Genomic DNA, 12,792 nt, shown 5'->3' with positions numbered 1-12,792 from the left:
GAGGCAGTGGATCGTAACGTTTACAGTGATGCCATTCATAATGCAATGTTCTAGCAAATGATTAAGGATTTTAATTTCCTATGTTTCAAAGTAAAACAAAATATGCTAAAATATTTATGAAAGAAAAAGCTCCACAGAGTTTGATGGAGTCTGTTCTGAACACTCCAAGCCTTCATTGCTATGGAAATCATGAAGTTATTTCTAGAATACACTATTGCTTTCTCCAGCATATGCTAGTATGAGACACAGAGAAAGGCTCTCCATCTTGTTTCCAAATGAATAATGGCTAGTCAAGTTGTTTGGAAAAATAAGAACAAATTCTAAGTAAATGCTGAAGTTCACGAATAACGTGCAGGGAGAGGGAATTTTGAAAAGCTAAAGAACAAATTTAAATTTTGCAAAGAACTATCACCCAAGTTCTGTGTCTCATATGGCCTGTCCTATTTGAATACTCATGAATAGAAATTATTAAACAACTTTGTAAACTTAAAACAACATTAAAAACTGTTCACATCCCTGACAGTTGTACTGAAAGCATAATGCATGCTACTGACACGGTTCTGCATATGTAAACTGATTACATTTATTTGCATTAGTCTGGGTTGCTAAAGATGAGCTGAAGTTACAATACAAATTGATTTTAGGGACTGTTCTATGTGCTTCAGTTTCAGGACTGATCTAGATTTTGGTTAGTACTTGTTAGCAGATTCTTGGAAGGTAGCCTATTGAAAGTTGAAAGGAAAAAAAGAAAGAAGGGGGGGTAGGGAAAGCTTAGCTGTACTGGAAACACACAAATGAAAGCAGTCTTCTGTTTTGAAAATACACTGTATTTTCTGAGAGCAATGAATAGCTCTCTGAGGAATAAAACATTTGTGAAAGTGCAAAAAGGTTTCTGGGTTTTTTTATTGCTATGACATTAACATAACTTAACAAGCTTCAGACACTGGAAGTCAGTTAACAGGATTAATGTTTAGTTTTAGGTGATTAACAGACTACTTGCAGAGCAGTCTTATTTCTGGTATGTGAGAAAAAATGAAAGTATAATGAAGTCGTGCATGAAACTGAGTCTCTCTTTGAGGAATTGACTTCTCATTAACCATTTAAATAGTAAGTGATGATTAAAATACAGAGCAATTCACTCAAAATTCCCGTTTATTCAGTTCCATTAGATTTATACTCAGATTAAATTGGTTGCAGAGATCAGCATAGTTATCCCAGTGACTGGCACCAGATAAAAATCTAAGAGTACTGGTGAGATTTTTTTGGTTCAAATTCAAAAATGACGTGAGTGGGTGTTTCTTGCCAAAATTTCTGTTAAAGTACTATAAATCAGTCTTGGAGCTAAAGTCTGTTCTGAGTATTTGCTGGGGTTTTCATGTAATCAATACAGATTTACACATGTGTAATGTAAAGTCTTTTGTGCAAGTAGAATACAAAATGGGAACACTAGATGAAATAATGTAACTGGTATTAATTTTAATTGGGATAGAGAGGTACAACATATATTGAAGGTAGAAAAGGAGGAAACAGCATGAAAATAATTAGCACTATTTTAAAATAAGTGATTTTTTTCCCCTTTGCACATTTCTATGAATTTCCTCTCCTGCAGTGATTATACCACTTATTTCCTTATAGATCTCTTACAATGCCTGCTGTAGCTGTATGAAAGAATTCCCAGTGGTGCACTGAAACTTTTAGTTTTGTACTTTCCTTACCAATTTAAATGAAACAGGATTTTCATTTTTCTTTCCTCATCCAGTTCCTAAAATGCAGGTTTTAAAAATGTCACCATAATTGTTTCTAGATTATCCATACCTTCTTTGTTCTTTTTTTTTTTTTTTAATCTTTTCTCCAGTGTCTTTCACATTTTAGTGTGAGGTATCATCCACTTTTTATAAAGAACTAATCTGCTAAGTAGGTCCCAAATAATTATGTCCCATTTTTTCCAAAGAACTGCATTATAAATACCTTTCTGAATATCTGTGGTTTTCTAGATCTATAAATGAACCAAAGCCAGGCAGAACTTTCAGACATCCACTGTTCCAGCACTAAGAAAAGCTGGGTTAAAGGAAGGCTTTTTTTTTTTGCTTTCTTTCCCAGGTTTATTTATTTATTTTTTTTATAGAGTTATGCCAGTACAAAGTGAACATCAATATGTGGTCTTCTCATCCCAGATTTGAGGATATTGCTTAGTTTCCACACACAAAACTGTCTTTACAAATAGGAAAATAGGTGACTGAAGCTGACTGAAATGACTGAAATAAATTATTTCTGATTGAAGCTAGTCGATCTTTTATTACATCCTTAAATTTATATTAAAATGTAAATACTGAAAATGTAGTTTTCAAATACTGATCAAGATGAGTTCATTTTAGGCTAGTTAGGATAGTGGCTGAAGCAAGTCTCAGAGCTGTCATTAGTTATTTCTAAGAACTTACAGAAAACGTGTGGAAGTCCAGAAGACTGGAAAAAGGAAAGAAAGGATGGGATGACTGTGCCAAATTTTGACAGCTCTCCTAGGTAGATGGATGTCATGCAACAGATGTCTGCACTGAGTGTGAGAACAGTTGATGTCACCTGTGTTTGTCTTCTATCGCAAAAAGGAAAATTTATAGACAGTAGGAAATGTTTAGGAAGTCTAACCTTATCTTCCTTGTAGCAGTGTAATACATAAGTTTTTGATTTGTCCTCCTGGTTATGGACAACAGGTCCTTCCTTTTTGCAGTACCATATCTATGTATAAACATGAAGTAGTGTATCTATCCTTTCTGCCCCTTCGCATGTGTAAAGACATATCCCCTCAGCTGCCTAGCAAGTAACTAAAAGAACCCAGTTCTTTCAAATATTCCTCATCATGTTTTCTTGACTTTAAATCATTCTCTGATCACTCTGTTATTCCCTGGCCTTTTGCATGAACACAGCCTCGTTTATTGAGCCATAACTTTCCTCAGGTGCTGTGTCCAAAACTTTCTCTGCTGCTCCAGGTGAGGCCTTTCCACTGCTAACTAGAAGAAAAGGATTATGCTGATATATATAGGTATCAGTCATACTGATACCAATCCAGTTTAAGCACCCCACTATAACATTTGCTTTTTCCACCACAGTATGATATATGCAAGTTCAGAACAGTTCTTGTGTAACCTCCTCTCTACCAGAGACACTACCTCTCTTAGCAAGAGAACTTAGTAACTATGTTTTGAACACTATCTTTCCAGTGATCTCCCGTTTTTGCAGACTCCTTATAATAAGTCCATATTTTCGTGATAGCTTGTGAATGTGTCACTTCGGGCAGAGTCTAAATCTTTACAGGAGTCTGGATATTTACAGCAATCCTCGAGGCCTATTACCTTGTCGAAGAAGGAAATGGTATTGGTTTGATATGATTTGCTCTTTAAAATCCCTTTTGACCATTTCTTATCACATCGTTACACTCCAGGTATTTGCCTATGGCATGTTTATTATTTATTCTTATATTGTTATAGAAACTGAATTTAGAGTTGTAATTCTGTAGATATTCACTCTCTACCTTTCAAAGGTAGACATGATAGGACAGGTTGCAGTCTAAGTTGTACCTATATTAAACACTGAAGTTTGTTGCCTACCTAAAGAGGTAACCAGCTCTTTACTATTATTTGGCCTGAAAGTTTTCGGTGTCTAAATTTAAGCACATTTACATGCTCATAAATGCCTTTCTTGACTCTCACACAACCTAAATTTCAGGTCAATAACCATCTAAATGTTGTTGGGAATGTCTGTAATATTTATTGCTGTGTCACGGTATAACCCCAGCCGGCAACTCAGCCCCACGCAGCCACTCGCTCACCTCCCTCACAGAGGGATGGGGGAGAGAATCGGAAGGGTAAAAGTGAGAAAACTCCTGGGTTGAGATAAAGACAGTTCAACAGGGAAAGCAAAAGCCATGTGTTCAAGCAAAGCAAAACCAGGAATCCATCCACCCCTTCCCCCGGGCAGGCGGGTGTTCAGCCATCTCCAGGACAGCAGGGCTCCATCACGCAAAGCGGTCACTTGGGAAGACAAACGCCATCACTCCCAGCGTCCCCCCTTCCTTCGTCTTCCCCCATGACGTCCTGTGGGCTGGAATATCCCTTGGGGCAGCTGGGGGCAGCTGTCCCGGCTCTGTCCCCTCCCGACTCCTCGTGCCCCCCTCGCTGCTGGGGGGAGAAGCAGAAAAGGCCTCGGCTCTGTGTGAGCACTCCTCAGCAGGAACGAAAACATCCCTGGGTTATCAGCACTGCTTCCAGCACAAAGCCAAAGCAGAGCCCCGTACCAGTTACTGTGAAGAAAATTATCCCAGCCAAACCCAGCTCATGCTGGAAAGCATTTAACTTCTTTTTGGATATTCACTACCGAGATTGACTCTGTCCTAGAACCTCCACTCAGATCCTATGAGAGGATGGCATGGCCCTCCACAGCCAGCTCTCTTCCCTTTCCTGGCCTTTTCTGTCTTAGTTCTTAATTTCCCACTGTTGCTCAGGCAAATCCTTTCCACTGTACGTGCACATTTCATCCTATTTGGCAGGTATCTAAAACTGGTCAGGTGAAGAGTCCCCGAAAGTATCTGTCTCTTTTTAGTATCTGTAAGAGTCTCCTATAATGACTCGTTCATATGTAAATATCCACCTGCAGATGCCTTATGTAAATGTGATCAATATCGCTCTTACTTGCTGGAGAGAGATGCAGTGATGGCTGTGAACAAGAAGATCGCTAAATCCCAACACTGCAGTTCCCCACTTCTGGAATGGCACTCAGTTTATCTCCATAATCAGACTTCCAAGTTCTTTGATAAATAGAGAACACTGAGTCACTTTTTCTTCCAAAGGATCTTTTCTGTTTTTTCTTACAATTTATTACTGAAAATTTGTATGACAATGGCAACAGGAAATGAGAAAGAAAAAAAAGCAAAGCAATTTTTGTGCTCCTAGAATCTAATCTCTTTTCTGGAACTGAATTCTACTCTTTCTTACAGCCTTTACATAGATTAACAGGTCAGTTCTGACTGAAGTAGATGAAATAAAGAAAATTCAGTCATTTGCTAAAAGCCTCTGAGATATACAATAATGTAAAGTAGCATGGTAGATGAAAAGCGACGTGAAAACTCAATCAATTATTCCTTGCAGTGCAGCTCATTATTTATGAAAACTACCACCCAGAGATGGAAAATAATGACATTACCCTGCTACATAATCTTATATATTATTTGCATAATTATTTTCTCAAAGAAACTATATCATGGTTTTGTTTCTGAATTGAATTTTAAATTCCAACAGGAGCTTTTTATCAAAAAGGCTTGACCATGTGTCTGTTTCCTCTATTTATCATGATCATGTAACATATAAGCCTGCACTAGTTCAATAGGCTTATAGAAACACATGCTTTTCTGTGAACCTTTTTGTTTGACATATGTTCTACAAGGGAAGGTAGTTGTTAAAATTGTAGCTTCACCTGAGTTACTAAATTACTAGTTGAGGAATCAACTAGCAAAGGAGGAAGCAATTACCCTCCTTTCTGGGTAATTATCTGAATATTTAAAACATTTGGAAGACAGGACAAGAACAAATTTTGAATAGTGTATGCATTAGAAGCTGCAAAGTAGAAAGCCCTATGCCTCCCAAAGGTTGCTCAGAGTAGCAATGAATTACTCTGACCGATAGAGAAAGATTGGAGAAATAGGTAATCTTATTCTAAATTTTAGTCCTTTCTTTAAGAATCTTGATACTAGTAAGTACCTGTTTCAGGAAAGCATATTGTCTTTCTTATTTATTATGAATATATTATAAAATTCAAACAAACCCTTAAGTGGCCTGTGACCTACATGGAACTTGCAAAAACTTTATAAAATCCTAAGCCTCGTGCAGCAGACGAATGTCTATCTCTGTTTCAGTGAGTTTGTGTGAAATGCCATGGGTGGATTTATTGGCGTATTTATTTATACGATACCTGGTTTCTGGATGGCAGTGTGTGCTAGGGCTTTAAAAAAAGCTCATTCCAGTTCTCAGAAATAATAACAACCCTGTCATGTTTTCAGCTTTTCTTTACTGTATTGGAGATTTTAAAAATGTTATACTTTCTCTTTTGTATCTTTTGATGAATGAAATAAGTTAAGTGATGAGATATGTAAAGTACTTTGAGTGAGCAACTATTAAACTCCCTAGAATTCTACCTTTCCTGTTGGCTTTGTGAAAATCTGACTTTTGTTTTGGTTACACTTATGCTATATGTTGAAGACTCTCCATTTATAATAGCTAGAGTCCACTTTCTTTTTCATCTTTTTCAAGTACAATTTGGAGACCCATCTTTAATTCTTTCTTAGTTCAGAAACACTACTGAATGTACTAAGAAATTCATGGTTTCTGTGCTCTTTTATACAGATACAATAGTTTTTAAACATACCAGACCAGATACAGTTTTTAAAAAATACCATACCAGACTGTTATTTAAAATGCCAGACCAGACACATGGAATTTGGGGTTTTCTATGCTTTTTACTTTAGCATAGAAAGCCTAGAAGTCTTGGGGGTGCAGGGATCGCCCTTCTCATGAATCACAGTCTCTGTAAATGCATATACACAGGAAAAAGCAGGAAAATACAAAGCTGTTAATGGAAAGAGAGGACATATGTTGAAACCAGTCCACTTCCATGAAAATTTCAACACTTTGGTTTCTGTATTTTCCAAAATACTCTCTTAAGCTCTTTCCAGAGCCGGCTGACAGCATGCACGTTTAGATGTAAGGAGTAAGTTAGAAAGATACTTTGTGGAGGTGCATCAAAGAATTTATAAAGGAAGGATATGCAAGTGCATATGCTATTCATTTCCTGTCCCTTGTAGGTATGCCAAAGGGGTTTGCACAGAGATTAAATTATCTTCAATAATTACAGCAATTTAATTGAGTTTGTACATACACGTAAAATTGTTCTACCCTATCTGTTACAATTTGAAACTATTTTATAGAGACAGAAATTTCTCAAAAGCTATTAAGCCTACGTACAATATTTTGTAACAGAAGTAAAAAATGTTCCTTTGTCTATTTGTTTTAGCCAGACTCCCGCTTCAATTGTCTATGGGGAAATAATAATAAAAAATAAAACCCCAAAGCTCTCTTTCTGCAAAGCACTGGCTGATGAATAGCTCAGATTTCTACCACACAAGCATTACTTTTCCACACATAAGTGGGAATGGGTCACAAGCATAAAGCTCCTGGATAGAGAAACAGCATTTATCTGCTGATTCATCCAAAATGGGGATGCTAATACGTAGAGCTTGTATCCTGGCAGGTGAGAGTAATTACCTCTGTTTGGGATATAAACAAGGTAGGAGTATTTCGGGAGCCTGAGGTAGTGGAAAGAAAAAGTAACAGTAAGAGTATCTATGCATTTGCTTAGGTGAGGAAGATGTCTTATTCTTTTGAGTTTTGTTGTTGGTGTTGAAGTTCAGATATGAGTCTGTGCTGATGAAGACAGTCCGGCTGCTGCAAGTACTCATTTCTATTTCACAGCTCTAAATAGAGAATGTTAATTTTCCTCTACTAGACAATAATTCACTGAAGCCACAAAGTGAGAATAATATTTTAAAATACTTGGGAAGAGTTTGTTGTCCTCTTTAAAACTTAGACTGGATCTTACCCATTGAAAAGAATATAGAGTTCTTGGACATCCTTTTGTCCTTTATTGAAGAGAAAGCTCTCAGATTTAAATGGGAGTTAATTCTTGAGGGATTCTAACAAAAATGCCCATTTCTTCGTTTATTAGATCTAAGAAAGAAATGTCCATCTTGCTGTGGTGTTGTCAGTCTTGGCACTGCTAGGCTGACAGGCAGCTGAGAACCAAGCATGCTCTGTGTGCTAAGCTGATACTGGAGTTCTGGTTAAAAGTGCATGTGTGGCTTCTGTCAATCTCCCTGCCATATATTGATTTTATGCTACTATCTAATTGGAAGCTGTAAGTTCTCCTGTAGCCTGTGATCCTGTGCATTTATCCTGGAAAAACCGCTTGCAGCTTTAAACTGGAGACTTGTGATTTCTTTCTAATTTTATATTGAATGCACAAATAAGCAATGTCAGAAATCAGGCTGGGATTTTCTATTATTCCATTTCTAATTCATGACTGTTTCTACGCTGTTAAATTCTGGGGGGAGGTGCTAAACATATTTTCCTTAGATCTTCTGCCTTATGGGAAGCGCGCGGATCATTCATCTCAACCAAAGGCTGGGCACCACTGCCGTGTCTAGTAATGAATGGAAGGAAGACCCGCCAGCTGGAGGAATGTTGATGGTGACCCGGGTGTTCCCAGCTCCCGGATTCTCCTTCAATAACATGAGGTTAATGCATATTTCCTATACCCTGTCTGTTTCCTATCTTAGCTTTTTCCACCTGGAAAGTCACTGGTGTGGTCACCCCCATAGTTTTGTGGATTATACTGACGTGTTGGCAGCATAATCCTACATGTGTTCGTGTGGATAGAAATTCAGGAGGAAGCTTTAATCTTCCCTAAATATAATTGATCAGTAATAATTCCAGAATTCAAATGATACAGAAATTTATCTTGTAGAGGGATTAAGCTTTAAGTTTTAGAAAAAAAAACCCCAACAACCAAACAAAACCCCCCAAAACAACAAAACCAAACACCTCCTCCCCCCCCCAAAAACCCCACCCCAACCTCAAAACAAACCAAAACCCCACCACAACACAACAAAAAACACAAAAGTTTTTCTGAAAGATCCAGATTCAATGATACGTTCTGTACATATGTGGCTAAAGAGTGGTGATCTGGTCAAACATTTGATATCAAAAGTTGCACTTCTTTTTCAGGAGGAGGCTTACAACAATTTGAAATGTTAAGACATGGCTTTTAATATTTTGAGAAGACAAGCATCCCACTTAGTAAAAATGTAACAATTATTTTCTAAAAAAGGAAAATTATAGAACTTGAATCTACAATATGAATGATGCCTCGACAAAAATGGTGTCACTCATTTCATAAAGTACAGTAACAGAAAACTATGTGCTTAGATTTAAATCTATTTCCAGCTGCTTACCAGCCTGCTTTGGGGACCATGAAACAGGTAAGTAAACAATTACCATTGCTTTAAAACAACAACGACAACAACAAAACCCCCTTATCATTGTCTTAGAATACTTCCTTAGACAAATTTAGATAATGTGTATGAAACGCTACTTAAATTTTGAAAGTATTGTTTTTTATCTTTTTTGCCTCTCTTTTTGGAGAGGAAGGGGAGTAAATATTGTAATATCTAGATGTATAAAACAAAATTACTTTGAGCAAAAGTATTAATAGAATTTCTAGAACAGTAGTGCAGTAATATTAATTAGGCACTGTTCATGTATTCTTTTCCTTGCAAGTTTCACATTTCTGCATAGGAATTATATGTATAAACAGTCACACTGGAAATGTCTGTCATTTTTTGTCATTAGCCTATTAGAAAAGATGCTGCAGTACAGCTAGTGAACAGAAGTATTGTAATGCACAGAAATGTTCTTTAGTGTGTGTGTGTGAAAAACAAAAGCATAATAGTCTAAGTAAATGGTGTGAGAATAACTTACTGTTGGAAAGTTGTTCATTCAGACTTCTGCATCAGCAATATCTTTCTAGAGACTGAAAACAGTTCATGAACAGAAGAGATGACAACTGGACAATAAATATCAAGTATGCTTTTAAAATGAAAATGAATTAAACATACTCTAATCTAAAATTACAAATACAATACAGCATACAAAATATGACAAAGAACAATGCTTCACTCAAATGTATAGTACATTAAAATAGTTTGATAAGTAGCTAACATATCTCATTTTTTTTTCCTACATTTTTTTCCTCCCTAAAGTACTATACTGATGTTAACTCGCCTATAGAAGACACAAAATAAGTTGCATGACTTTCATTCAGCATACATTTTTCAAAATGTGAGTTGTAAGAGAAGGACAAAATAAAGATCAGTTTCTCTCTGACCTCCTGGGAGAGAGTTAGGCAGTAAATTATCGCATCAAAGATGATCAGCACCACCTCTGGCCAGGGATTTTAACAGATGTGATTCTAGACACTGGTTTTGTTACTCTCCTTGCTATTTGTCTGAGTAAGGTAGCTTCTGAGGATATGTGCTTTAAGAGATATTTCCCATGGGGCTGAGAAATCTGTTTGGCTTGTGATAGAACTTGGGCTTTCACTTAAAGAATTCAGAATACATTTTCTTAGCATTTACTAAATCTTAAATTCAGGTGGAAAGGCAGTTCTCAGAACTGTTTATAAGGAGAGGATGAAATGCATCTATAGGGTGTTTTTGTGTATATGTCTATTTTCTGTATGGAGTTTTCCGCATTACTTTTTTCCTTAATTCCCCATATATCCTAAAATTTCAATTTTGGTGTCTATCAGCTTTCCAGATCCTTCTGTAGGTGTGATACATATTCTTTTTTCTCACCGTCTTTTAAAACTAATTTCATAAGGAAATTGAAGAGATGCAGCATGGATTAGAGTAGTCCAACTGGAGGTCAGATCTGATCAACCGAAAGCCTTTATACGGCTAAATTTCTTCCAGGTCAGGACTCCAGAAAATGTGATTAGTGGCCAGTAGCAACTTCAAAGCATAAAAGCAGAATCCTTTTCTGTATCATCATATTTTCCTTTCTCACACAGAGCGTCCTAAGTAAACAGAATGGGGGTAGGGTGGAATTACTATGATCTCTCTGTAGCTGTATTGTCCTTCTGTGGAGCATCCCAGCCTGGAGCCTCAGGGCAGCTGGGGCTAAAGAAGTCCCTGTAAACTGAATCTTCTGCTGGTAGAGCTTAGTAAAATCTTACTGGGGAAACAAGAAATGAACAGTTGTGGTAGGTAGAGCTCAAAAAAGTCTTCATATCACAGAGGATCAATGAAGTCGATACAGTTTGTCTCCTGGGACCAGATACCGAATCTTCTATATAAATGTTTTGATGAACTCTCCAATACCATAATTCACAAATAATTTTATTCTTTTAAAGATCCATCCTTGAGACTTGAGATAATGTGGAGTACTATCTTTACTTTTTTCCTAAAGAAAACAAATTATGAAATAGCAATGCTAAAACTGAATCAGTTTCACTGTCTATTCTGACTTTTTCTGCACTGTCTGAAATTTACTTACCCACAACACCCACTGAAAGGGCATATGGCAACTGACAAGGGCAAGGACCCTCTGAGACTTGCGTTCAGTTACCAAATGCTCCATTGCTCCTGAAGACCTAAGAAATCTGCAGTGTTTCTAGGTTAGGACGCTTAAATCCAAGAAGTTTCATAAAGTAAGCCTAGGAATTAGTTTCTACTTCCCAGTATTATCAAGTGAGACACCGTGATAATCTCAGTTCTCATATACATTCAATGTTTTATAAATATAAATCAATTATAGCCAAGGCAGGCTAAAGTATGTTGGTTTTTTTTTTCTTAAATGTAAACATTAGCTCCTGACTATGAATTGAAGGAAAAGAGAGAAAGGATAGAGAATGAAAAAAATTAAATCTCATGTCTGCTGTTTCATTCAACTGCTGCATATTGCATGGCATTTAATTCTTTCTGCAGAGGAGTTGTAAAAACTTACATGAATTCAGACCAATTGTGTAGATACTTCATTAAATTACTTAGTTAAACCCATCGTTTGCTAGCTGATTCAATTCTTGGAGTGACTGTGCTCCTCTTGGAAAGACCTTCTGTGTGTAGGACAGCTTTCAAGGAAGCTGAACACAGTATCCACTTTCTGTGAGTAATAACCACAAGCCTTTAAGGCAGACACAGCCAGCACTAATTAAGAGACATTTACAAGAAAAAGTAAATCATGCTTAATATTTTGAATAGAAAAAAAGGAATTTACTTCCAGGACATTGTGGCTTTCAAAAGGTTAGAGATACCTAAAAGCCCCAAGACCTCCAAAGCAGGGCAGGGTAAATTCATGGAAGGAAAATTCACTGAGGACTGCAGGATACATAGGAAGATGCAGATGACCAGGAGCTCTGGACTGATAATGATCACAGATCACTGACAGAAGTATCACTTACCCATACTCTGTGCTTTTTCTTAGACATCTCGTTTGTTCGCAGCTGAAGACACAATACTTTGGCTAGCAGGATGGCTGTTTATCTCAATGTGGCTTTCCTGTTTCTTATGGCTTTGATGCTCCTTTGTGTTCAGCACTTACCTTTGGGTAGCTATCTCTGTTAGACACTTCAGATGTCATTCTAGATCAGATCTGAGCCCAGGGACTAAACCCACATTTTTATTTTGGGGGCCAGGTAACAATTTTTTTTCTCCATTGTGGTTAGACTATAACTGAATGTATCTGACATATAACTGAATACTCCCATTTCAAGAAAGATATAAAAACAGAACTGGAGCAATAAGGTCATTGTTAATAAAATAACATCATTAAAGGAAGTGTTTCACTAATTTTCCAGTTAGCCTTAGCTCTGAAACATCCACTGTTCCAAATCTGAAGGAAGTAAAAGCGATCTTGTTTCTCTTAGTTAAAATCCAAACTCATGTTTGGACAAATGCTTTTTGGGGGGTATATTTTCTCCAGTAACTTTTTCTTCTTAAAAGTGAAGAGGCAGGTATGCAGTCTTTTGTTCAACTTCCTACTCTTTCCAGTTTAACAGACTTTATCCAATGTACTAGGTGATGCATAGCAGAAAAAATGTGAGTTGTAATTAGGAGTATTCTTAAAGCTGTTATTTACCATCATCTATAATTTAGAGGTATTATCAGCTGATAGTACAAAAATGAGGGCTTTGTTG

This window comes from Harpia harpyja, chromosome 23, assembly GCF_026419915.1.
Source record: "Harpia harpyja isolate bHarHar1 chromosome 23, bHarHar1 primary haplotype, whole genome shotgun sequence".
Classification (NCBI taxonomy): domain Eukaryota; kingdom Metazoa; phylum Chordata; class Aves; order Accipitriformes; family Accipitridae; genus Harpia; species Harpia harpyja.
This window is presented reverse-complemented; position numbering follows the sequence as displayed.